The sequence below is a fragment of the Chrysemys picta genome, chromosome 5 (genome assembly GCF_011386835.1).
Source record: "Chrysemys picta bellii isolate R12L10 chromosome 5, ASM1138683v2, whole genome shotgun sequence".
Classification (NCBI taxonomy): Eukaryota; Metazoa; Chordata; order Testudines; family Emydidae; genus Chrysemys; species Chrysemys picta.
The window spans coordinates 37,504,272-37,528,367 of NC_088795.1; the positions used below are offsets into that span (position 1 = coordinate 37,504,272).

The 24,096-nt window shown below is 39.1% G+C and overlaps 1 protein-coding gene across 4 annotated transcripts in view; it reads right to left on the reverse strand.

Annotated features, from left to right (window-relative positions):
- ARSJ (arylsulfatase family member J) overlaps window positions 1–24,096 on the reverse strand; it is a 118,550-nt gene that overhangs the window by 67,429 nt on the left and 27,025 nt on the right. The gene's annotated exons all lie outside the window — the stretch shown is intronic.

The following is a 24,096-nucleotide window of genomic DNA, read 5'->3' on the forward strand; positions in this document are numbered from 1 at the left end:
CACCTTGCCAAACTATTCAAATAAACATCTCCATATGTCTGTCATCTCTAAATAGTCAGTTACCCAAAATATTTACTTATCTGATAACACCCAGATTTGCTGCACCATTCTTGTCCGCACAGAAATCTTTCCCCATGTCCCTGTCACATTTGGCTTAGAGAAAATTATGTTGTAGAATATATATTTATGTAAATGTGTTAAAAGTCCTCATACTTTACAGGTGGTAAACAAATCTACAGAGTGCATATATACTGTCTTGTACTGTGAACAATTAGCAGCATTTTATTTAAATTGTACAATAATGAATTCTGGATTATAGTGGATTCCTATAAAATACATATGACATCCACATGACTAGAAAATGAAGTAAATGTGACTAGCAGTACAAATGATTAGAGCCAAATCAGTTAATATCAGTTTGACACTAAAAAATAAAATGTAAGTTAATGCTTTAAATCTAAAGAAGTCTTTCCCCTGGGGATAAGAATTTATGAAATACCAGGAACTGGATGAAACCACTAGGCCCATCATAGAATCATAGAATATCAGGGTTGGAAGGGACCTCAGGACGTCATCTAGTCCAACCCCCTGCTCAAAGCAGGACCAATTCCCAACTAAATCATCCCAGCTAGGGCTTTGTCAAGCCTGACCTTAAAAACCTCTAAGGAAGGAGATTCCACCACCTCCCTAGGTAACCCATTCCAGTGCTTCACCACCCCCCTAGTGAAAAAGTTTTTCTTAATATCCAACCTAAACCTCCCCAACTGCAACTTGAGACCATTGCTCCTTGTTCTGTCATCAGGTATCACTGAGAACAGTCTAGATCCATCCTCTTTGGAACCCTCTTTCAGGTAGTTGAAAGCAGCTATCAAATCCCCCCTCATTCTTCTCTTCTGCAGACTAAACAATCCCAGTTCCCTCAGCCTCTCCTCATAAGTCATGTGCGCCAGCCCCCTAATAAGTTTTGTTGCCCTCCGCTGGACTCTTTCTAATTTTTCCACATCTTTCTTGTAGTGTGGGGCCCAAAACTGGACACAGTACTCCAGATGAGGCCTCACCAATGTCGAATAGAGGGAAACGATCACGTCCCTCGATCTGCTGGCAATGCCCCTACTTATACAGCCCAAAATGCCATTAGCCTTCTTGGCAACAAGGGCACACTGTTGACTCATATCCAGCTTCTCATCCACTGTAACCCCTAGGTTCTTTTCTGCAGAACTGCTTCCTAGCCATTCGGTCCCTAGTCTGTAACAGTGCATGGGATTCTTCCGTCCTAAGTGCAGGACTCTCATGCCTATGTCGTATCTTATTCAATGCTGATTTTCTATTAACTCTTTGATGCTGTGGGGGTTAGGGTTAGGTGTTCTTAATGCATTATGCTAATATAGAACATATTACAATAATAGCATTAATCTGAGAGATCCTAAGCCAAACAGTAGCAGGACTTAACCTCAACCATAAATTCTCTTCCATCCTCTATTTTCTTCTGTTTAGGATGCATTTATCATGTGTGTATGGGTCTGCAGCTATTTAGTGGGCAGATTATTACTATCTGTTTCTGTCTGTGTCTTTAAATATATCTGTAAAACAATCAACAATCACAGGACCATACAACTGTATGTTGTAAAACAACAATGTTCCCGTTGGAGAAAGAGTTCAAAGAAATATCAAGGTGTTCTTTGTCATTGCAAAGATGGACAGGGTTTTCCTTTTCTACATGTCTTCCCAACAGACCGATATGGTGTGTGCCAGTATTATCTTTTAAGTGAACATATTCAATTTCAAAGAGCCTTCAGGTTGTTACAAAGCAAAGCAGTTAAGACACGGATTACTATGGAAGGAAAATGGCACCAATAGCAATGGGAAAGGTTTCTCAACATAAGTGCTCTGCAATTTTTATTATTTGTATTGCCCACAGGCGCCACTTAAGAACAAAACCACAAAGGCAATAAGTGACAGGTTTGGTTCTGTGGAAGGCAAGTTCATGAGCAACTTTACTCACAGTGACTATCTTGCAATCTTTCTGAGATAAATTCTGTACATTTTATGACTTTCCATTGCAAGACCGGATAAATCTTATGAATAAATTTATTGAATATAATCCCATATACAGGAGTATTATGCTAAAAAGTCTGGAATTCATTATCATAATTACAGCATTAGTAACCAATTACATACAAACAAATGCTGACAGACTGGGATGCAGAATCTAATTTTACAGTTTCTGACTTTCATCTTTATAAATAGCATTTACATAAAGGTAATAGTGCGATTTGTGCTGTTTTCTAAGTTCTTACAATGTACCATTCCCCCCATCCAATTTTTAGGTCATAGCTGTCTGGCTTTTACATATTTAAATTTTGCAGAATAGACCAGTATTTCTGCTCTTACAGAGGAACTAACTAAGCAGAATTTGTGTGTAAAACTGCAGCTAAAAATGTGCCTATATGGAAATAGTTACAATAATTATTTTTATTTATTGTAAACTGCAATTAGATCAACATTCATTGTGTTATTTTCTATTATTACTTCTTTACTAGCCTGGAGGCTGCTCAGATGTTTGCAGTAAAAACATTGTAATAATTCTTCCAGCTGGATGCAGATACTTAATGCTATCTGACTTTTACTCTGCTTTGTTTACTCCTTTATAATGGAAACTTTAAATACAGAAACTGCACTGGAAAGATACTTACTATAAGTGTGTTGTGCTGACTCCATAGATCTTTTAGCTCGTGGGCCCCTACAGCCTTTTACACTGAAATGCAGTATGTCACAGACTTCTTTTCTAAAAAAAGGCTCAAATCTGAGTGTTCTCTTCTCCTTGTTTTCTGATATTGCAAATTATATCTTTACCTAATCTAATCAAATGAGATGGAAACTTCCAACAAAATTGGATGGAAACTTCTTATAAACTTCTACTCCCCAAACTTTGGAATGAGAAAATTTCCCCTTTTTGTTCCAGACTGGAAAGGTCCAATTCCATTTAGCCATGTTTTATACTATGCTTACCTCCTGCCACAAAGTGGAGTAGATATTACACTGTAAAAGTTCAGCTTCTGAATGCAAGGCACCAGATCTGCATCAGCATAGCATCATCAAAATCAGTGTGACCCAAACTTGTCAAATTTCTAGACTTTTCAATGACTGATTTCGCAGTTTCAGTGTTGTAGTAAAGCTAGTTTGCCTGCAGTAATTTCCCTGGTTTTGTTTTTTAAGGAAGAAAGGGGAAAGAAAGAAAACCCAAAGCTACTTTGGAGTTTACAGAGCTTCTCTGTATCTGGATCTTGAAAGTTTCTTGGACTGGCCCTATCTATTCAGCTAGTGGAACGTTACTCACAGTAGGAATACAGTCCTGTGTAATACAGGACTCTGCTGCAGTGGCCAGATGTTCCCTGATGCTTATGTGCTCCTGAACTGCACTAATTCAGATGCCTTCTGAACCAGTTTTCCTCAATAAGAGCCTTCTTGGCCTTTAAGGAAGATCTTAATTTCAATGAGAATTCTAAGCAAGGAAAGTAAGGGCTGGTCTAAACAGGGACACTCAGGAAAATTAATCCAAATTAATGAAAGGTGTGAAATTAAAGTGGTTTTGTTAAACTGCATTAAACTCCCAGGTGGATACTCTTATTCAGAATTAAAGTGACGTTAATTCGATTTATTGTTAATTCTTGTTGGAAGGGAATGAAGCTGAACTGAATTAAAGCTACTTTAATTCTGAATAAAATAAAAATCCACACAGGAGTTTAATGCAATTTAACTAATCCACTCGAAAAGTTAATTTGGATTAATTCTCGAGTGTCCCTGTGTAGACAAGCCCTAAGAAGTGTAGACCTTTCTAATAATTCTAATATGCATGTATGGAACTGCTGAATTTTAAACATTCATAACTTTAAAAATATTGAACTAATTTTCTTCAAATCTTGATTCCTTTTAAGTCTCAATAAAGACTGACAAAAAAGCAAAATCTGAAGATTCTAACTTTGGCCATTTTTGCTAACACAACATTTCCCAATGAAACATATGGGGATAATGTATTTCTGTCATGCTTCCACAACAAAACAAAACAGAAGAAACAAAAGAAAAAAGGATGAAAAGCCTTGAAGTGGGAGCTCTACATTAATTACAGTGGGCACTATTGATGACTGTGATAATAAAGATGACAATGGCAAAGAGGATTGTAAATTATACCAAGTGCTGGACTGTGCCACCTTTACTCAATGCAGATCAATGCGGAGAAGCTAACTGATTTAAATCAGCTGAGAATCTGGTCCAATCTTTACATGAACACATTAGAATTTCACATGAATCCCTGCAAAATATATCTTTTAAAAGGGGTTCAGAGAACATGAGAATGGCCATACTGGGTCAGACCAATGGTGCATCTAGACCACTATCCTGTCATCCGAGTGGTCAGTAACAGATGCCTCAAGGGGAATGAACAAAACAGAGCAAATGTTGAGCGATCCATTCCCTATCATCCAGTCCCAGCTCCTGGCAATGAGAGATGTAGGAGCATCCAGAATATTGCTTTGCATCCCCAACTAACTTGCCATTGATGAAACTACCCTCCATGAACTTATCCAATTCTTTTTTTAACCCAATTATACTTTTGGCCTTCACAACATCCCTTGGCAACAATTTCCACAGGTTGACTTGTGCATTGTGTGAAGAAGTACTTCTTCATGTTTATTTTAAACCTGCTGCCTATTAATTTCATTGGGTGTCATGTAAAGGGGTAAATAACACTTCCCTAAATACTTTTTCTACATCATTCATGATTTTATAGATCTCTATCTTATCCCCCCCCTTAGTCATCTCTTTTCTAAGATGACCAGTCCTACTCTTTATAATCTCTCCTCATATGGAAGCTGTTCCGTACCCTTAATAATTTTCATTGCCCTTCTCTGTATTTTTTCCAATTCTATCTTTTTTGAGATGGGGTGGCCAGAACTGCATGCAGTATTCAAGGTGTGGGCTTAGCATGGATTTATATAGTGGCACTATGTGATTTTCTGTCCTATTATTTATCCCTTTTCTAATGGTTTTATCTTCCACTGTGTTGCCAAGACACCCAGTTTTTAGATCCCTTTGTAATTCTTTGCAGTCTGCTTCAGACCTGTGTAATTTTTATCATCTGCAAACTTCGCTGCCTCACTGTTTATCCCCTTTCCAGATAATTTATAAATATGATGAACAGCATAGGTCTCATTACAGATCCCTGTGGGGACACTGCTATTTACCTCTCTCCATTCTGAAAACTGACCATTTATTCTTACTCTTTGTTTTCTGTCATTTAAGCCAATACTGATCCATGAGAAGACCTTCCCTCTTATCCCATGACTGCTTAATTTGCTTAAGGGCCTCTGGTGAGAGACCTCGTCAAAGGCTTTCTGAAAGTCCAAATACACTATATTACCTTTGTACACATTTGTTGACCCCTTCAAAGAATTCTAATAGATTGGGGAGGCATGATTTCCCTTTACAAAAGATGGGTTGACTCTTCCCCAACATATTGTGTTTATCTATGTTTCAATTTGCCTGGTATTGACATTAGGCTTACTGGCTTGTAGTTGCCAGGATCACCTCTGGAGCCTTTTAAAAAAATCTACATTACATTAGCTCTCCTCCAGTCCTCTGATACAGAGGTTGATTTAAGCAATAAGTCACATGCCATAGTTAGTACTTCTGCAATTTCATATTTGAGTTTCTTCAGAGCTTTTGTTTCTATTTTTTACTCAGATAAAAAAGCACTTTATCAGTAAAATTATTTCAAGAAGTTTTATATTTTCTATATTTTCAGCAAAAAGTTTTAAAGTTACCCCACACACTATCGACTAGTCCTAGGACAAATCCTTGTAAACAGAGCACCACAATATTTCTTATTTTTAAGAGACAGTGCATACCACAATCACATGGTGGAATGGTTTATATTGCTCCAGGACCCAGATACTTGACTCCAACATCTTATGCTTGGGTTACAGCTAACAGGCTTCAATTCAACAAAGCACTGAATTGCAGTTCCATTGATGTCAGCCAGGTACTTTGCTGATTCAGGACCAAAAGTAAGCAATCAAATTTTGTACATAAATACAAAAGATTCTGTAAGTATGAAAGTAACTGTACAAGTGGAGCGTATGGCATTTTGTCCAGGGACAGACTTGTTTAAATTATGAGAGAGCCTATCAAGGAAATGTTATATGTAAGAATACGATCTTCCTAGAACATGCAGAATTCCTTAGGATAAGAGAAATTAAAGATGGAAAAAACCTATTAGCTCATCTAATCTATTTTCCTGCCAGTTCAAGATAGTGGGTAATATGTTCTGCCTATCCACAATATTCTTCCTGTAGTTTTAAACAGATACCTTATTAATCTTCATCAATGCAGAGAAAATGATATTACAGTTCAGACTAGATGAACACAATGGTCCTGTCTGGCCTTGGAATCTATGAATCATCCTGCACCAGTGAAGCCCTTTGTGCCACAGGACCATGGAGAGTTACACTATGATAAGAAGACTGTTGTTCCACCACTGTCCTCCCTTGTCATTTCCATGGGTAAGTAGCAGCTTCAGCTTATGGCTGGATCTTCATCAGTGCCCTGGTGGAGAAGGCTACAGGTAAGATGTGTTGCATAAGCCACACTCACTTCCTGGCCAGTTTTGGGGAACTGTTCATCCCCTTTGTCTCTCAAACTTGGTGGCCTTTCCACTTTTGGGATCCTCCATCAGAGGTTAACCAGACAAAAGCCAACAAAATCTCTACATGAATCTGGCTCAGTGTTTTATCAGTCAGGTCTTCTGGTTTAGAATTATATTATTTTGCAGTGATCACTCATGGAAAACCAGCACAATACAAGTAAGACTTGAAACCACAGGATAGTTTCACAGCAGCAAACGTAATTTAAAAAGACAGCCCTCTGCTGGTGGCAATCACTGTGTTTGCCCACATAAAACACCGCTGTGGAGACAGTACAACACAGATACGGTAGCTTCATCCTTCAGTGTTTATGTGGTTGTGAATCAAACTGTAACAAAGATTTTTTTTTAAACACAGTATGTGTGTAGGAAGAACAGTCAACTTTTATTAACTGTTTTATTTCTAGGCAGCCTCGCTTTTTGGTCTCATTTGAGAAGTTTCAGATTTTGTGTTTCAGAAGATTTAATCAATTCTTCCAAAGAAACATTAGGATGTTATGTTACAAAAAACAACATAAAAACAAAACAATCAAAAATCCCAACACACATAAAACAGGCTATTCATAATTTACTACATTTAGAAATTTCGGCTCGGATTTTCAAAGGGTCATAAGTGAGTTAAGGAGGCCAAATCCTATTGAAACTCACTGCAGTTTGGGTGTTTTGGATATCTCAGCCTTACATCATAGTGCTGCAATTTGATTAATTCTGAACTGTGAACATCCTCTCAGCATCCAGCACACTCACAGACTTTAAATCCCAGCCTGTTACTCCAGTTCTTGCCATTAAAATAAAAAGGAAAGAAATTTTACTGACAGTTACTAATCTGTTGTATCTCAGGTAATTCCTATGGATATTCACCAGCTCTGGAGTGGCAACTAAGCCAGATTTTGCAGTCTATTAGGACAGTTGTGCTTCAGTCCTCTCTGATGAGCAGCTTCTCTAAAGCTGGAGAATCAAGCCAGTAAAGGATTTCCCTATGCTGCCTTTATGCTGTGCAGTATCAAGCATGTGCTTCAAACCAAGAGTGTTTTTGCCTTCCCTTTTCCTCTTGGTGGAACTGTGACATCAGAGGTAAGAGAGTCCTTGAACAACTCATTGGTGAGTTGCAGGACAGTGAATGAAGTCACTGGAGAACCTGTTTTTTAAAGAATAATGTCTGTCTACAAAAGAAGACCCAGAAAAGACACAAAAAGTCCTGTGGCACCTTATAGACTAACAGACGTATTGGAGCATAAACTTTCGTGGGTGAATACCCACTTCGTCAGATGAATGTAAAAAGACAGGAAGCAGAAACCTTAATCGGCATTTTCTGGGGGCATATGTCTCTGGGTGTAAGGGGAACTGCTTGTACAGGGAGATGTAAATTACATTCCCCATGTCAGTTAGTGAATTTTTTTGCCAGATTCACTATCTTACCATCCTTCCAACAAATACAGTGGTCATATATCACTTCCCATTTTAAACAAACCATTATTAAACTCCCACTATTTTTTCTACTAACCTTTTCCTTCATTGAGACAATTCATTTATTTTAAATGGGTGGCATAAAAAGGACAATGGAGAACGTGTGAAACAGCATGTGTACATATATGTGGTTATTGTTTCCTTTGTGTTGAGTTTATTGGGAACAGAACAAAAGATTCCCAACTTTATCACAAATATTTTTAAAGAAAAAATGGGTTGCATAATCAATGTACTGACTTTACTAAAACCTACACATATAGGACATGAAAAGAAAAAAGTTTGACAAAATAATATGCTTGCTTGCCACAGATGCAGTCTTTTCTCTGAGCTCTGAGTGAAAGCAGATCATTCTCACTCTTCAACCAGAGCCATGTGATGTTATGAAGAAAAAACATGTACTGGGCTCTAACGGCATGACGAGACAGTCTTGTAAAAGGAATGCTGTCATCATGTCCAAATTAATTCAGAAGAACTTCAGTTTACTTGTCTGTGCACACATGTATCTGTATGTACAGACTTTGCAGACTTCGTATTCCCCAGCACAAAAACCTGAGAAAGGCAGTCACAGGCTGTCTTCTGAGGACCAGTGTAGGGGTGTGCTAGGGATTGAGACTGGAGAGGAATACTGGCACAGGGATGAAGCACTGCAGAGAAGGTTTTCTAAGTTACACAAGGGCCATTGCAGGGCTCTGGATGAGTCCCCAGCTGAGAAGGTGTAAATGTGGCTTAACACCACCATAGCTGCTGCTCCCCCTTGGTTGTGAGTTCTGTGCCATGCCTTGATGCCAGATGAGAGTGCTGTCAACATTCATTTCCATTCAATCTTTCCTTCTCTGCTGAGTCCTCAAGCAAAGGGATCAGATAACATTGATAGCTTACTGATGCAGATTCATGTCTCCAGGAACTATAGACTGGCAACTTGCTTTTCATAAGCCACCAAAGAGCCATCGAATAGTTCATAATGACTTTTGTCACTACCAAGCTGGACTGGATTTGATCCGTTAACCTATGCTCTGCTATCTCAAGTCACTAATAATACCCTGAGCCAACCATTCCTGCAGACAGAGTAAATGTCAACATGTCAAGTGTTATCAGTCAATGTCTTCTTGAAATATTCCGGCTGGAGTAATGAAAATACTGTAATCAGTTATGACATCTGCATTATTTACACATCCAAAATAAAAGTAATTACTATGCACATGTGTGAAATTTGTTCAGCCAAAGTATCTCATGGTTGAAATGAATAATTTCATAAAAACTCAAGTAAATAACTATTAAAGTTTTCTATAGTCAAGAGTAACATATTCAACAAATGGCTCATTCAGAACATGAAAAGTATCTATATGTTGCCTTTCATAAAGAAACATTTCAGACATGTAAAATAAAAGCAGAATCGATATTTAATGATGTTTCAGATATCCTTTGAACAATTATTTTAATATATTGTAATGAAAATACGCATTTCAATCATGCAAAACCACTTCTGAATTAATTTAATCCATGTGTGTTATTTATATACCAGCATTTAAGAGTCTGTATGAATCTAAATGCTGTAGGAGGACCTTAACTTGTCAGCAAAGATTGGCCTGGAGTTTGGAGGGGGATGGGGGCAGGTCAAGAATCCAAAAAGCAACAGATATAATATAGGAAAACCACTACTGTGTCCTGCTAGTGTAAAACATAAGTTGAATCAGTTTATCACACAGCATTGTAATATCTGAAAGTTGGGGCTATTTGGAAGTGATTAGTAGAAAGGTATATAAAATATATACTTATATCTATGTCCAAATTCTGCAAAACCTGCCATTCACCATTTTTCATGATTCATGCAACAACTACATAAATGTGACACTTATGAGAATGACATTAGACCATGGTAATATGTTAATCTAGGAGGATGATGCAGCCTCTTTTTGATATTTATAGATGCCTATTACCTGGATATATAGGCGTCTAGGACTGCTTGCAAAGGTAGGAATTACAGAAAATGAGGGCCAGATTTTGCCATTCTTAGTTACATAAAGTTATAGCTTACTCCTTGAATAGACCAATTGATTCCAATGGGGCTACTTTAGGACTAAAATACTACTCAGTCACTGTAATGGTGGCAGAATCAAGCCGTAAGTTAATATAATGGCAGCCCTTTCCTAGTTCAGAGTTCCTTTGTGTAGGAATACCCATGGACACTTGTTATTTCTGTGCCATCTAATCTTTATTATTCCCACTGTTCTGCCTAATCATTAAATGTATTATACAATAGCATTCTTGTGGCAGAATGTAAAATATATATATTTTAATACAGACCTGTTAAAATGACAATCTTCACCTTTTTCCCAAAAATATTGCACAGCATGTCAACACAGAAAATGGACTGATTAATACTGCTGGCCTGAAAATAATAAATTAACTATGTAATATATATTTAATTCAAAGCTGGGAGGAAATGTGAGAGCATTAAGCACAAAACAAAATAAAAAGCATTCATCACACAGATTGCAATGTCCGCCAATCACCCCCCTTCTTTTTAATTTTAATCAATCACTGCATTCTTGGCAGTACAATAAAGAAAGATGCCTTTTTATTGTGCTGTTACAACAGGTGCCCTGGGATGGATGCATGCCAGAAATTGGTTTATGCAATCCCAGAGCTTCTGACAGAACTGAATTCTGTTTCCAAGAAAAGCTACAGTCCTGATAGTTTGAACAATAGTTTTAACCGGATGAAACCAAAAGGGATTCTGACTTTTAAATAATGCACATACTTTGGTCTGCTGTTGTATATTATCAACAGAGGTGTCAATATATGAGAGTTGAAATATAAGACTGGAAAACTGGATATCCAGGTTTTATTCTTGTTTCTGCCAGAGACTTCCTCCACAACCTGAAGCCTGGCCACTGGAGCTGAGCACTAATGCTCTTAGGCCCCTCTGAAAAATGTCAGTCCTGGTCTATTAGCACTTAATATTTCTCATTTATTATAGGGGACGATACTACTTTCCTTCTTCACAGCAGAGCCAAGAGCTGACGGTTATTAATGTTAACACAAATGTTGTTAATATTTTAAAGTTATTTTTGCTTCTCCAAATGAAAGCATCATCATCATCATATGAACTGGTGGTGTGATACCAATTTGTTAAACATTGCATGGGATCTGCAAAATATGATTTTCCTGCTTTTACGTACTAAATGAAAAATAATAAAATTAAACAAGAACAAACCCTGTCACATATTGCTGACTACAGAGCCTCTTCTACATGCATCAGATTCACAGACTGTTAGTGGCTGTACCGGGCACCATGACCATCAGAGATAACCTGGATTGTTTCCGAAACATAATTGTATTTCTTCTTTCTCGGAACAGTTTGCTCGCTCCTCTTAGGCAACTGAAATAGACCAGCTGATCCTTGCTGTTCCTCCAGTTTAAGCCATTCAGAACTGATCTATGGAACTCCCTCTCTGAGGATGTCCACTCCTTTCTCCTTCCCTTGGGTGGATACATCTTTGACCATTTTGGCCTGTCATTTAGCCCATCAGCTATTGCATTGCAATTATTTTCTTACGCATTTTTTCTTAAGAAAATGACTAGTGTTGCTAGGCATGGGCTTCAATAAAAAGCCAAAACAAAGAGCAAAAAGAGTTAAGGTTTTTTTTTTAATTGACGTTTTCCCCCTCGTGAAAAGTGCCTGTTTGAAAGCAGGGAAAACTAAAGTTCTTTATTTATTCCATGGAACAGGTTCAACATGGAATTTAAACACCCTTATTACCATCATCTGAACTGGTGTCTATGCAGGTGGGTGTGCCTTTGTATCTCAAACAAAGAAATGAGTGGGTAGCAGTGTATACTCTACTTCACTACTGTTAGTCATTTGACAATTTTCAATTAATACATCATACGTTACATGGAGTGCTAAATGGCATGAAAAGAAAAATCAAATTCACAGAATGTCATCATTCAAAGCACAATGTTTTATTTATTGTAAGATTTTTTTAAATTCATGCAGAGTAATGAAAACATGGAGGCAAACGTTTCTTTCCTCCCACCCATGAATGCTGTGGGACCAATATTCTTTATTTAAAAAAAAAAATCCACATGCTGGGATTGAGAGGGGTAACATGGCTCTGGTACATAAACACGTCCAGCTAGTAAGAGACAGTCCCTGGCCTGATCAGTTTCCAGTCTAAAGATTGTCAAAGGCATGAAGGGAAACAGGTTCCTATTCAACCCTTAAGTCACTGATGCCAATGAGACTTTAGCTCAGATTAGGTCTGAGTACGAAACAGAAAAAGACTCCTGTACCTAAAGACAGATTTTAGAACCACATTTTCTCATTCAGGATCTGATCCTTTCCCCCGTTTGTATGCCTTGCTTCAGGCAGTGGCATTACCTGACCCAGAGACTGAATTAGTAGAGGGAACCAATGAAAGAACCCTCAGGACACTAACACTTAGTCAATTTTTTAAACTTTTGATAGTAGTAAAACTGAGCTCTGTTCACAGTATAGTAATTAAAAATCCCATTACTTTGTTCTCAAGAGTACTGGGATGACAACACAAAGCCGTGTCCACATGGAACGCTATTGGAGAGACTTCCACAGGATCCCAGTATTTCAGAGTTGTCTCCCCCACTCTGGGGAGATGTGCTAGAATTCATGTGGAGGGTACAATCTATACGTGAATAAGGACAACAAGATTTGGTTCTACAGTATTGTTTCGAAGGCCTATAATAATTTGACAGACTTAAATGTAAATCATTTTATAATTATACATTTTGTAAAAAAAAGATTATTTCAACTAAGTGACTGTCTGAAGATTATGTCTAATATTAAACAACATATACATAAGCCATACAATGTCTATTTTTAATATTTTTATTAAACTATACTTATTTAGGGAGTTAGAGGCTGATTTTGATCCCATACCATAATACATCAAAATGAACTGTACTGTAGGTAGTGGAGTTACACTGGCATAAATGAGACTGGAATCAGTTACTTAAAGAGTCTTGGGGTGGTAAATTTTCAATGCACTGAACACAAATAAATCCATTACAAATTAATCCTACATGCTATTTCTTTGTTTCACTTAATCGTATTATATGGCTGTGTTCTGTGGATATTTTTCTCTACCTAAAAGTATTTGTGTAGTTGAGTGATATTAACACTATACATGCTCTAATAGCTGATGACAAGACAGATGCCCCTTTGAAAATATAGACTGCTGCACATCAAAGTAAGGGAATGCATTACTCAGGAAAAGAAAACTTCAATGCAACAGTAATGTTCAAGAAGTAGATGGGATTTATGGTAGGGTTACCATATGCCCAGATTTTCCCAGACATGACCTCTTTTTCAATCCTCTGCCCCCTGTCTGGGCAGATTTTTCAAATAAGAGGCCATGTCCGGGATTTTCGCAGAGCAGACATTGCAGCTCAGAAAGAGCTGTCTCCCTGCCCCAATTAGTCCCTTTCCTGCAGCCGCAACTTCCGGATCCCACCCACCCAGGTCCTGGCTCCCTGCCCTGGGGAAGGGGAAAGGCCCGCAGGGAGGCGCTGACTGCCTCCATCTCGAGAGTGAGGTCACAGGTACCCCCTCCAAACACCCCTCAGGTACTCCTCCCAGTACACACATACACCCCTTCTATACCCCCCAAATACCCTTACCAGTACACATACTCCTCCAGCACCTCTCAGGTACCCCTCTCAGTACACACACCGCTCCAGCACCCCCCAAATACCACCTCACAGTACACCCCCTCACAGTAACCCCCCCCCAGTACCCCCTTAGAGTACACACATACCTCCCACACACCCCAAATATGTCCTCCAGCTCCCTTTCAGCAGTGTCCTCTTTTGGGGAACCTGAAATATAACCCTAATTTATGGGCAAGATTCAAAACCCATCAAAGTCAAAGGAAAGGCTCCCATTCACTGGTCTTTGGACCAAGTCTAACATTTCTGATTTTCTCTTTCCACATTCTCAGAGGCTCAAAAGGATACTTGTTCATGCTCTATTTTATTTCGTACCAAAACCAAACAATGCTCATACATCCATGTCAATCTTATTGGGGTATGTCTCATTATAAGATGTTCACTATTTATTGGTTGTGTATATGGTACAGAAAATTTATCATAATACATGGACATGTGTTCACTAAAAAAACCTGTATGTGGTACCAAGTTCCAAACACACTATTGCTAACCTCCCTAAAATATGATGAGATTGCCTTAAAAATCATCAGATTTTTAAAAATAATGTGTTTTTTTTTCTTTGCCATCTGGTGGTGGAACCTGTAGGAATCATGTTTTCAAGCTTTCCTCTGCAACTATGAGGACTAGAAACTATTTTTTTAAATGAAAGCAGAGATCCTAGGTAATAACAGAAGCTGGGAGCTTTAAATAAATAAATAAAAAAGGAACCATATTCAATGTTCTAGTAAAATGCTGGTCTAATTATAAGAATCTAAGGCTCTGATTCAGGAAAGCATTTCTAGTCTGGACAGCACTTTAGCATGTGCTTAAACATGTTAAAAGTCAAAGATAAGCACATGCTGAAGTGCAGGCTTGAAGGGGGATGGATTTAAACACATGCTGAAGTGCTTTCACTGAACTGATGATGCACCTCTGCCTTCTGAACACAGGAAGAGCCTAGGACCAGATTTTTAAAGGTACTTAGCTGTCTAAAAGGTACAAACAGGCAGCTAGTGGGATTTTCAAAAGTGCTCAGGTGCTTAACTCATATTGATTTAAATGGGAGTTAGGTACTTTTACAAATCCCACTAGGTTCCCATCTGTAACTTCAGGCACCTAAATACCTTTAAAAATCTGTCCCTTAGGAGTCTTGTCAACCCTTACTTTAAAGTCAAGTTAAGATGTGTGCATGTGGAGGGGCCCTGCTAGTATAACTTCTGAGTCCTCAGGGTAACACACTCTGCAACAGGAGTTCAGTATGCATTCCCCTCTGTACTTTGCCTATGTAAGGAGCAGGAAGCTGAAGAATGGGGAGGCAAGTGGCAGGTCTACCCTTGCAATGAGTCGACAATGTGACGTGGCGGTGAAAAAAGCCAATGCTGTCTTGGGATGTATTAGGCGAGGTATATCTAGTAGAGATAAGGAGGTCCTGCTTCCGTTGTACAAGGCGCTGGTGAGACCTCATTTGGAGTACTGTGTGCAGTTCTGGTCTCCCATGTTTAAAAAAGATGAACTCAAACTGGAACGGGTGCAGACAAGGGCCACTAGGATGATCAGAGGAATGGAAAACCTGTCGTATGAAAGGAGATTAGAGGAGCTTGGGTTGTTTAGTCTGACAAAGCGAAGGCTGAGAGGGGATATGATTGCTATCTTTAAATATATTAGAGGGATTAATACAAGGGAGGGAGAAGAATTATTCCAGCTTAGTACTAACGTGGATACGAGAACGAATGGATATAAACTGGCCGTGGGGAAGTTCAGGCTTGAAATTAGACGAAGGTTTCTGACCGTCGGAGGGGTGAAATATTGGAACGGCCTTCCGAGGGAAACGGTGGGGGCGACGGACCTGTCTGGTTTTAAGATTAAGTTAGATAAGTTTATGGAGGGAATGGTTTAATGGTAAAACATAGTAGTCAAGGAAAACCAAGCAATGGTAGGTAAACAGTATAATGGCTAACAGGGGTCAGGCTGGAGACTCTTGCCTATATGCTTGGGGTCTTACTGATCGCCATATTTGATGTCGGGAAGGAATTTTCCTCCAGGGCAGATTGGCTGAGCCTCTGGAGGTTTTTCGCCTTCCTCCGCAGCATGGGGCAGGGATCTCTAGCAGGAGGGTCTCTGTCGATTGAAGTCACTAAAAACAGGATTGGGGACTTCAACAGCAGAGTCCAGGGAAGGGGTAGGGACGGTTTTATGGCCTGCAGCATGCAGGGGGTCAGACCAGATGATCATAATGGTCCCTTCTGACCTTAAAGTCTATGAGTCTATGAGCAAAATGGGCATCCTGATTTCCATTCCCAGCTGTGCCACAGACTTTGTATGTCATCTTGGTCATATCACATTGGACCTGATTTTCAGAATTTCTGAGCACTACCAGCTCCCACTGATTTCAGTTGCAGTTGTTCAACATTTCTGAACACCAGGCCTGTAACTTCAGTTCCTTAATTCTCCCCCCTCCTCCCTGTATCACTGGGATAATAATAGCTATGTCACGGGGGTGTTGTGAGGCTTAATTAATATTTGTGAAACATCTTAAGATCCTTGGATGCAAGCATCCAGGACTGCAAGTGCAAAATATAATTATTATCCATCTGTAATTACTGTGAGGAGCATATTTCATAGTAGTCTGGTACTTCAATCTTTTTATTATTTTATGGAGTGAATAAAATGATTATTTTTATAAGTTGATGAGGACTGCTTATTAGACTTATTTCTCATAAAATGTTAATGATTGTTAAGAAACCCTTACCATGTTCTAATATTTGTACTCTATGTTCATGTTGGCTGCAATTAGCCATCTGTATTATTTTTTCAGATTAAAGTTTCTTTCATCTCAGTTTAACTAATCATTGAAATTTTAATTTAAAAAGACTTGTTTTAAAACACTAAAAAATTACTATATCTCCTTGAGTGATTTGACAACTATACTGAACCCAAAAGGCAATAAACCCTGCATTTAAAGTTTCACAAACAGAAGGCAGAAAATATAAAACCCAGAAATGTCAAACAAGTCACATATCTAAATGTTGTCCCCATATAATTCGCAAGGATTAATATAGCAGGGGAAAAGGACGAAGCTGTAATATTTTATAGAGTGATAGTTACATAATTGTGGATTTGGATTTAATGCATATATCCATGTGAAAAGTCTGAATATGTTGTGATGTAATTTAATTTGTATTTTCGGAGTTAAAAAAACAACAACAGAGAGGGAAACAAACATTGTTTATATTATATATATATGGGGGGGAGAGAGAGAGAGAGAGAGAGAGAGAGCGCCCCACTGTTGTCCCAAACATTTACATATGAGAGATAAATAAATCAACCTATATTTTAGCTTTTAACCCTCTCAATCCCATGGAGTTTAACACGATACAGCTCCAGTTTCTTTCAGATATTCAGTTTTTTCCAGAGGAAAATGAAGAAACGTGCATTTTTTTTCAACTAGCAGAGGTTACTCAGTTTCTTCACTGTCGGAAAACCAAAATTGTCATCACCATGGTGAAATTAACTCTTATGCATTTGATCCTCAATCTTATGGTTTCTCATGGGAGCCAAGCATTTGTTAAAATAGAAGATGGTAAAGACCAAAAGACATCAATGTCTTCCTGACATCCTTCTATAATCACAATTAATTGATTATCCAGGACATCACTACATCTATAATAAATAACTTATGACTCTAATGCCACATATACCTTTTCAGTGCCACAGTTGCAGTGTTTACGTGTTTGACTGCAGCACCAATCACACCAGTAATAGCCACACTGACTGAGGCACAGCTAAACAGATTAAAACCACCAAGAGCCTTCTTTGATTTTCCCAACCGTCACCGAAGTGCAGTGGGAGGTGATAGGAAAGGAGGAAAAGAGAGGAAATCCTCCTCTCCCTGCCCCACTAGCCAGAATGGGGAGGAGGGAAAAGAGAAGAAAGACCCATCTCCTCTTATCAGCCCAGAATGATGGAAATAGGCGGAAAATAAAGGAAATACTATTATCCTCTCCTTCCCAGCAGCCAGGAGAGTCATAGGGAGGAGTCAATAAAGAGTCAAAGGGTATTGCAGAGAGGCATTACATTAATCACACAGTAGTATGCTGGCATTGCTCAGTCTGTATCATGACCTTGCTGCAACACACGGCACTGATGAGTTGTGTCAACGGCACTTGTGACAACGGCATACCAAAGTGATATGCATCTTTGATTATATAAAGATGTTAATAAAACAGCACAACAGCAGACTACTGCTCAATCATTTGCATTTCTTTATGAATTTATTCATTCACCAAAGAGCTCTCCATCTCTTTAGGATAATTTCCACAGGTCACTTAACAGATGAACCCTGCTAACAGATCCAAGAGAGGCTGTACAACAGCCAAGGTCCTGGCAATAAATTGTGGTAGAAAATTTCTTACTGTACTTTTCTACTAGTAAAGAGGTATCTTTTTTTACCACTGTGCATGATATATAGGATGAGATCATGATAAGTTTCAATGGAGTTGGGAGATGGAAAGTGGGAGATCTATAATAATCTGTCCCAATTTGTATTAAGCTCAGACACTCTGTTTTCCTTCCCCAAACCTGAGGAAGAGCTCTGTGAAGCCGGAAAGCGTGTACTGTCCACCAACAGAAGTTGGTCCAGTAAAAGATACTACCCCACCATGACATCACCCTTGTTGCTCGCACCTCTAAACTTAACCCAAAGACTCTCAACAGGCTTTTCTCCTGTTTCATATTGTAGCTCTGAGCAATCATACTGCTCCCTTATATTCATCTTAGAAAAGAGATGACAAAGGGGGGAGGATAAGATAGACGTCTATAAAATCATGAACAGTATGGGAGCAAGTGAATAAGGAAATGTTATTTATCCCTTTGCACACCACAAGAACCAGGGGTCACCCAATTAAATCAATAGGTAGCAGGTTTAAAACAGTCATACTTCTTCACACAATGCACAGTCCACCTTTGGAACTCATTGCCAGTGGATGAATCACTCAATAATTGCCCTATTCTTTCACTCCTTTTGAAGCACCTGGCATTACCCACCATCAGAAGACAGGACAGTGGACTTGATGGAACATTGGTCTGATCCAGTATGGACATTTTTATGTGCTTATGTTCCCAGACTTATAGAGATGGTGCCCTATATTTTTTCATTAATCAACCATCCTTTGCCTCAAACTAGCTATGTCGATATACTCAGTACATACAGTATGAACTAAGTATTTGTCTTTGTCATGTATCCAAATAGTATCTGACAACAGGAGACATGTATTTGCTCAAGAATCAATTAACCTTGTTTCTCACCAGAAGTGGGCACATATACTGTAAAATGAGTACATTTTCAGTGTCTCATATCACTGACAAGTCTTGGAATCTGTCCCTGCAATTTGTGAGCTTGGTTGTCTAACTGAACTGGGTTTTCATGACTGTCTCATTTGATCATCATTATAAAATTCAGTATATACACCTCTACCCCGATATAACGCGACCCGATATAACACGAATTCGGATATAACGCAGTAAAGCAGCGTTCCGTGGGGGGGGGGGGAGACGGGGCTGCACGCTCCGGTGTATCAAAGCAAGTTCGATATAACGCCGTTTCACCTATAACGCGGTAAGATTTTTTGGCTCCCAAGAACAGCGTTAAATCAGGGTAGAGGTGTAATACAATTAGAATAACAACATACTCTTAATGCATGCATGCCAGATTTCTAAATATTTAAAGGTTCAACTTTTCATCAGTAGAGTCTTACAATTTTCACCACAGCCTTCATAGCTTTTATTTGCTTAAAATTTTTTTTTAAATGTGCTTGAACAAGCATATTATAAGCCAAAATGGGGTTGACTCAAAAGTCTAGCAGCAGCACAATGAGATACCACAAAAGATATTTGAGACTTTAACTCAAACTTCTGACTAGCAAGGAATGAGAAGTGTCATGGAAACACTGCTCTCAGACTCTGGGAGAACGAAGACTCTTGTACCACTCTGAAGCAAGCAACCCATCTGGCCAATACAGCAGCAGCATTGGTAATCTCTTGAGGATGGTTGCTGCAATACAAAGCTTAGGGGAAAGGGGTTAGGAGAAAGAAGGAAAAATACAGGAACTCTTGGGCTCTAAGATAAAGTCAGAGGGAAACTCTAGTGAGGAAATGTAATAAGGGCCTGATCCATCTACCACTGGCCTCAATGAGCATTAGATCAGGGCCTAACTGAATTGGTACATTGCTTTCATTGACTTCTTCCAGATAAATTTTAATGGGGAATAGTTCGCCTTAGCCCCCTGACAACTTATCCGTATTTGGCCTTGTTAAATAAGAAGAGTATTTGTATATGCTTTTATGCACTCTACAGGTTTTATGCAAGATGAGAAGGAAGTCTCAAAAAATTTGACTTAAGAGTGATAACCCTGCATGATGGGAGAAATAATTACTTCACCATCCCATGATTTCTTGAAGGTACTTTTAAAAAAAAAATTACTGTCTAGAGTCCTAAAAGAATTTTAATCATTCTTGGAGAATGGAAATGTTCTGTAGCTGCAGATTGCAGTATCAAAAACTTGCCCTATCTAATATATCAAATGGAGAGAATACCAGGTGCCACACTAGCTTTCAGCACTGGCACTCTTTGTGGTTTGGGAAGAAGGAAGAAGCCTAGGAGTAACAAGAAAGTGGAACACTAAATTATTATATTGAGAAATATAGTACATCCTGAGACAATTAAAAAAAGAAAGCCGTGGTCTGACATATTTCTTCTTGAAATACATAAACTGGATTTGGTTGTGCGTTATGCAAGTCAAAACATTCCATGCTGACTCCTTAATTCTATGCTAAGTCACACAGCATAGTCACATAGTCCCCACCCCCGGTTTTTATAGCAGTACATAACGGTTTGTGAATTAAGAGTCTTTGAACTATATTTCCCTGATTCGTTAAATGAATTTCCATTGTCTTCTTGCAGTTATACTCCATGTGCTATTGCAGACTCATTATTGTTTACTGTGACAAACAGTAATCCCTCCCCCCCTCCCCCCACTAAAAAACAAAAGAAAACCCAGCCAATTTTGATGCCTCTCCTCTTTCTGGTGTTAATATATGGTTTGCATAAAAAACAGCTGCAGAGGCACTGTATATGTTGTGTTTGTGTATGTTTCATGGAAGGCTTAGAACTGAGAACAGCTAGAGCAACCTAGAAAGATTTTCCTCTCAGGTACCTTGGGTGATTTCTCCTTAAACGAGACAGTAAAAAAGCCTGTGTAACAGAGTACAGGAGTGAATAGGTGAGCCTGCACTCTGATCACTCAGACGCCAATTAGTTTCCCCAGAGAAAGATGACTGAGGTAATTAGATAATCAGGTTGGCAGGCTGGATGACATAAAGAGTCAATTAGCCTATCAGCCTAGAAGGTTAAAGAACCTCCTCAGGACCTCTGCTCCTCTCTGGTCCTGAGGAGGTCTGAAAGCACAGAGGATATTTTAATGGACTTTAGTGGTATAGGTGGAGGGAACTCAAATAAATAGCACTGTGAAGGCACAACCAGTGGAGTCCGTGCAGTTTGTGCAAGGCAAGAAGGCAGGAGCAATAGTCCACCCTGTTACATGGAGTGAGAACCTTGATCATTAGAACCTGATTCTGCGGTGAAAAGCATCTGGGTATGTGGATCTGTCCATGCAGATCTCATTGCAGACTGGAGCTTTAGGTCATAACAGAAGTTTTGAGGCTGTTTGATTCCTTCCCTACTTCTCACTTCCCACTCTTCTTTTTTTTTAAAGTGATGAAAGTCCTATGATGTTGTGCAAAAACAGCAGTGTGTATCTCAGAGCATTCGATAAAGTTCATCACCATAGTCTCTGAGCACTGCACGGGTAAATTAGATCCATATTGACTAAACTTCACAGAATGCTCTGCTCTTCTCTGGTTCTAAAAAGCTCTCTTTTCCCATCTTCCCCCACCTATCATTATCATCATCGTCCCTGCTTTATCGAAGAGGCACGTCTAGAAATTACAACCAGCTGCCATTATAACATCCCTAACCCAGAAACACTGATATGACCTGAAGCGGAGTAGCATTCTTCAGCAAAGTATGAAACAATTGGTCAAAATGATTTTTCATTTATGAACTCGATATTAAACACACCTCCAATCTGAGGTGTTGACTTGTTTGTACCCCTCTCGCTCAAAACTGGCACAGCCTCTCTGTGCCTGATACAGAGGGACTCCGAATCAAGGTAAATGTGTTGTCTTGAGGACTGTGTTGGAATTGCAAGGTACCACTGTAAGCACCTGGGGAAGGCCAGCATAGCAAAGCATAGGAGCAGAGCCAGCTTAAAGCAAGATGAGGGTGTGTCATGTGTCTGCCTTAGGGAGCAGCCTATTTCTCTCTCTCTTTGGTTTTGCGTTCTGCATTATAGTTCTGAATTCTAACAAATAAAGTAGGGTTATGTTGCAACCTTCCAGCAACAGTATTTATGTTTTTATCTAATTTCTTTGTGTGTGCTGTGAACATAAACAATAAACATGGATTTTCCAGTGGCTCATCTCCATGGTAGTCTCCCATGATGACCTGTGGAACTCTTTGCCAGAGGATGTTATGAAACTGTGGAACTCTTTGCCAGAGGATGTTGTGAAGGCCAAGACTATAACAGGGTTAAAAAAAGAATTAGATAAGTTCATGGAAAATAGGTTCATCAATGGGTATTAGGCAGGATGGGTAAGGATGCAAAACCATGCTCTGAAGTGTCCCTAGCCTCTGTTTGCCATAAGCTGGGAACGGGTGACAGGGGATGGTTCACTTGATGATTACCTATTCTGTTCATTCCCTCTGAAGCACCTGGCATTGGCCACTGTCGGAAGACAGGATACTGGGCTAGATGGACCATTGATCTGAACTAGTATGGCCATTTTTATGACCAATGCAGAGTTGGCACAGGGACTTTTTTTGCTGCACACAGGTGATATATGGGAAACCCCTCTGACCATGTTCACCCACTCGGCTGTTGTGCAAGGCTTAAGTGGTGCAGGGAGTCTTGCACTGGCTCTCCACACTCCAGATGAGTTTCACCCATGATGACCTGCTCCAAACAGAGTAGCCTATTTGAAGGAGGAGAATCATAATGGATAAATGTGGTGGTGCTTTTCCCGCATGACCAGACCTGCTCAGTGTGCTAAAAGCACTTTTCAGGCAGTCACAATAATTCATTTTTAGGGACAGGAAAGTTGATGACAACTTGGGGAGCTCCAGCTGGGTACATTTATGCAATCTCTGAATATAGATATTTTGGCATTCTGACAATACTAACATCACAAAATTCTTGCAGCCAACAAAATGAAAAATATGTTTTTTCTGCATTTCTTGCTTTTGTAACTGAATATCAGCATAACAGAATATCTTTCTGATACTTCTAGGCTATTATCCCTTGGAATGAAAAAACAAAACAAAACAGATACTTAAGCTCTCCCCACGGTTGCACTCACTGTATTTGCAATTTCTAAAGAGTGTTAATGAGACAGCAAAAGAAAATAAGAACAAAAGATAACTTGGTTTGAAAGCAGAGGATCACAAGTGGGTGTCTCCTACAGAGCTTCCCGCAACAGCTCTGAAAAGAAGCCTTTTAAATCAGTTTTCTGAACAAGAGAAAGCACCTAAAGAGTGCTCTATTCTTTATAAAAGACAAAAATATATATAGTATCTCATACAGTACCTCATCCTGTCACCAGATGAAATGCCTGCTCCCACTCACTCCCTGAGGAATGTGCTTTCAAAATTCCATTTCTCCTGACTCAATAACTCCCACTTCAGAACTCTTTCCAATTATGGAGACATCTTCCAGCTGCTTTTGTAAACAGTGTTTGATAACCTAGTGTTACCTGCAATTAGTTTATTTTCTGGAGGCTACAGGAAACAAAGCTATGTCTGCATGCTGCAGTTTTCCATGTCAGGATGGTCTGAAAGTTAAAGCAATAATGTGAGTTCTGTTCCTGGATCTGACAGACCTTCTGTGTGACCCAGGCCAAGTTTTTCTGTGCCATACTTACCCTATCTGGGACTGGGGAGACTACACATTTACCTTTCTCCCCACACAGTGTTGTAAGTTTTAGTTTATTAATGTTTATAAAGCTCTGTGGAATGTTTTAGAAGGTGCCATAAAAGGCTCAAATATTATTAGTGAAATCTACTTTACACTAAAGGAGCCATAATATACACAATACCCCAATCACCTGTGGATGAACACTTTTCAAAAAGCGATCAC